The sequence below is a fragment of the Peromyscus californicus genome, unplaced genomic scaffold (genome assembly GCF_007827085.1).
Source record: "Peromyscus californicus insignis strain IS unplaced genomic scaffold, ASM782708v3 Scaffold_5__1_contigs__length_169319896, whole genome shotgun sequence".
NCBI lineage: Eukaryota > Metazoa > Chordata > Mammalia > Rodentia > Cricetidae > Peromyscus > Peromyscus californicus.
In genome coordinates this window covers 153,553,465-153,557,685 of record NW_026294573.1, presented here as the reverse complement: position 1 = coordinate 153,557,685, position 4,221 = coordinate 153,553,465, and the positions used below count along the sequence as shown (strand labels likewise).

The following is a 4,221-nucleotide window of genomic DNA, read 5'->3' as shown; positions in this document are numbered from 1 at the left end:
ATTTTTCAGAATGGCTATCTTAATTTATATTCAAATATTTAACTTCAGTTTTCTCCATATCTTCACTATAGTTTTCAATATTTCTTTCTACTTTTTGTTCAAATCAATTCAAACATATCCCATCATAGTTTTGACTTATGTTTCTTTGATGGCTAGTGATGCTGAAAATGTTACATAAATTCCTTGACCATCTGAGTTTTTTCTTTATGAGTGTCTAGGGGTTAGCTTTTCTGTTATGGAGTTTTTATGTTCCTTCCATAATCTGAGTATTAATCTTTCTTAGATAAATAATTCAAAGAAAAATATTCCCTTTTTTTGCTTCATAGTACAGGAGTTTTAATTTGTCAGTGAAGCAAAACACATAATATAACATTCTTTTACAACATCCAAATCAAAAACTCCCACCTATTTGTAGGAAAATAATGGTTTCATATACAGTATAAAATAATATAATTTTAAAATGTATTGTAAAGGGTTAGCTCAATCATTCATCTTTTAAAATTTTATGTGAATATCCAGTAAAAACCAACAAGGTGTTTTTCTTGTAAAAAATTTTTTTCATGGCTATCTACTGTCTTAGAATGTCCTCTGAAGGCTGTCACTGAACAGGCACCATAAAAACTCCAGAGCATTATCTTTCAAAAGAAGAGGGAAAGACAGGGATGGAAGAAACAATTCAAATTTCATCGTCTTTCTATGTGACTTGAATTTCTCCCCTCCTTCTCTGCTGCCTCAGAAGCCCCATCAACCCTCAAAGCCTTCCGAGCCTCTGCCACAAAATGGGCCTCTTCCTCTTCTGCCTCCAAGCCAGTGAAGACATCTTCCCCCTTAGCTTTGGACCTGTCCAAGGCACTTTGTTTCCATCACTTTCACCATCTTCCATGGCCTCATTGGCAGCTTGGGCATCTTTCTCACTACTGAATTCTACAAAACGCTTAGGAGGAGTCAGTTTCCCCACCAGTGACTATTCTTGCATGAACAGGGTCCTCACATGACTCTTTTACTGTCTTGTTAGTGGTAACCTCAGACAAAGCTTTGACAAACAGTTTGGATGTCTGACTTCTTACATTTGGCAATTTCCCTGGGTCCCTGTATCTGCAGCCTTATCTGCCTTCAATCTCCACTTTATTACAGAAGTTTCAAGCTTCTTTAAATGAAGCAAATTCTATAAATGAGAACCATTTAGATTTGCCATTTTCATTCTGGGCCACTTAGATAAAAGTTGCTTTCTCAAATAACTGCTGAAGAGTTTCTTTTGTTGCACAGTAGGAAAGATTACTTGAACCAAAGTTTGATTCACCACTCCAACTACTATTATTTCCAACTCTCTCTATCCTTGCCTTTCCTCTCTAGTCTGTAGTAGGGGGAAACAGATTATGCATCAAGCTCTGGCCCTGCTTTTCATCAGAGTTTATTTCTTTATAAACTTGTTGAATTCAACATAATCAATTCTCTTAAATTCAGAATGAGCAATAACTTTACTCTTTCTATCCTGGATGATCAAATTGATCTTCCTGGCCTCTTCATACACTTCTTTTAACTAATCCTGAGTAATGCTGTGTGGTGGTATTGTGTTCCCCGAAATATTGTGCACTCTAATAAACTTATCTGGGGTCAGAGAACAGAACAGCCACAATATTAAACATAGAGGTTAGGCAGTGTTAGCACACGCCTTTCATCCTAGCATTCCAGAAGCAGAGATCTGCCTGGATCCCTGTGAGTTCAAGGCCACACTAGAAACAGCCAAGCATGGTGATTCACTCCTTTAATCCCAGGAAGTAATGGCAGGAGGCAGAAAGGTATTTAAGGCTTGAGGATGAGGAAATAGAGCTGGTTAAGCTTTTTGTTTTTTAGCAGCAGTTCAGCTGAGACCCATTTAGATGAGGACACAGAGGCTTCCAGTCTGAAGAAACAGGATCAGCTGAGAAATTGGCAAGGTGAGGTGGCTGTGGCTTGTTCTGCTTCTCTGATCTTCCCGCATTCACCCCAATACCTGGCCCCAGGTTTGTTTTCATTAGTAAGACCTTCTAACAATTTGTGCTACAATGCTGAAAGACAGATTTTTTGGCTAAAAGTATTTTTACAGCTCTAATTTCTTACTATCTTTCCTTTTTAGATTTTCTTGTTCAATTTCACAGCCAAACACTTTAAAAACAGTGAGTCCCAAGGTCTTTTCTAGGTCTTCAGCAGATTAAAAATCCACATAACCAATGTTTCTATTTGTGCCAGTTCCTACATTCATAACAGCAAGACCATTTTTATCCAAAAGTTCACTAATGGCAACTTTTAATTCAGCAACAGATTCGGTAGGATTACAGTTTCTAATGGATAGACTGAAAAGCACGGGTCTTCTGAGCCTTCCAACTTATGTTTCCTGATTTTAGGAGCTTATCTTTGTTTGGTCATTTCCTTTTTTTGTTTTCCAGGTCCTGCATTCCCAGACTCTTCCTTTTTCTTCTTCTTCCTTTTCATTTTCCTGCTCTTCGTCATCATCATCTTACTCCATCTTCATCTTCTTCCGAAATCACATAGGTTTGCATAGAAACAGCTTTGACAGCAGCTTGCTCTCCGTTCATTTGTGATATCCATGGCTTCTTCTGAGGAGTCACCTCCCCCCCCTCTTTATCATCATTATCCTCATCATCTTCCTTCCTCATCTTTGGAAGAAGGAGCAGCAGCTACTGCTTTTGCTGGAGTCACTGCTTTCTTTATTGGTGGTTCAAATTCCTCCTGCGGCTCATCATTATCATCATCTTTATTCTCATCACTGTGTTACTTCTTGACATTCTCACCATTCTTAGCTCTTCCCTTGGAGTGACAGCTCTCCTCTTACCCCTCTTACCAGGAGTTGCCCACAATGCTTTGGCTTGTGTGACTCACTTCTTACCAGGGGTTGCAATTATTTTGAGTAGTTTAACCATCTTCTTGACTGATGTGGCTGTTGTCTTTTTGTCTAGAGTAACAGCTTTTTTTAACTGGTGTGGCAACTGTTACCTTTTTTGTTTGTGAAACAACCATCTTCTTTGTTGGAGTTGTGGTAAGGAAGTAGCTTTCTTGCATTATTTTTTCCTGTGGGATGACCACCTTTTCTCCACTGCTGTCAGCTTCATTCTCTTACATCTCTTTATCTTCATTCACTTTTTCCACATCCTTTTGGGGAGGGGCCATTTTCTTGGAGTTACCAAGTCTTTTTCCGGCCTTTGCAAGTTCCAGCATGATGGCATTATGACCATGGTGTGTGTGACAAGTAAAATGCACACAATAGCCTACAGAAAACCTACCAACATTGGTTGTGATGGCTATAGGCACTGAAGACACTGAAGCATGTATGACTTAGTGCCAGCTATAGCTAGCATCTGAGGTGAAAGACCTCTTTCACATTCTTTAGCTTGTCTCTTCAGTGTTTTGAAGGTTTTCCCTGCAGTGCAGAATCTTCTTAGTTTGATATATCCTATTGCTTTGTTTTTGCTTTTGTTTCCCATTCATTGGAGGTTTTTACCAAACTTACATTATTTTCTATCATTGTGACTTAATGTGTTTGCTTTGTTTTCTTCTGGTAGTTTCTTTTACCTACTTTGAAATGATTTTTTTGTAGGTATTAAATTTCAATCTTCTGACTATAAATATACAGTTTTCTCATCATCACATATTGAAAGGATGTCCCTGATTTATGCTTTAGGATACTTGATTAAGAATCATCTGGGTAAAATTGCATGGGTCTACTTTGCATTCCCTATTCTGTTCCACTGTGCTTTGGATTAGTATAGATTTGTAGTACATTTTTAAGTCAGCTAATATAATTCCTTCAGCTGATTTATTATGTTTATTCAAACACTTTATATATTTGAGGTCTTTAGTGATTCTATATGAATTTTGTATTGTCTTTTATATTTGTTATGAAAATGCCTTTGGTAGTTGGTGAGGATTTCATGGAATCCATAAGTTTCTTTGGGTAGCATGGATATTTCATCAATATAAATTATTCTAAACCATGTACACTAGAATTATTTCTATTTGGGGTTCAGTCTTATATTTCATCAAATGGACTTTCATGTATTTTATTGAAGAGGTTTTCAATTAATTCATAGATATAACACCTACATTTGGTATATGAATACATATATACATGTAGATATACGTTATTAGAAGTAGTCAAAAGAAATCAGGAGTTGCTATGTTAAGTTCAAAAAAAATTAAATTACTTTGAATTAAGTGAAATGA

General features: G+C 36.9%; 1 pseudogene; it reads right to left on the bottom strand.

Moving 5' to 3' along the window:
* Window positions 1–751: 751 nt before the first annotated feature.
* Window positions 752–3,216, bottom strand: LOC128097077 (nucleolin-like; annotated as a pseudogene).
* Window positions 3,217–4,221: the final 1,005 nt, after the last annotated feature.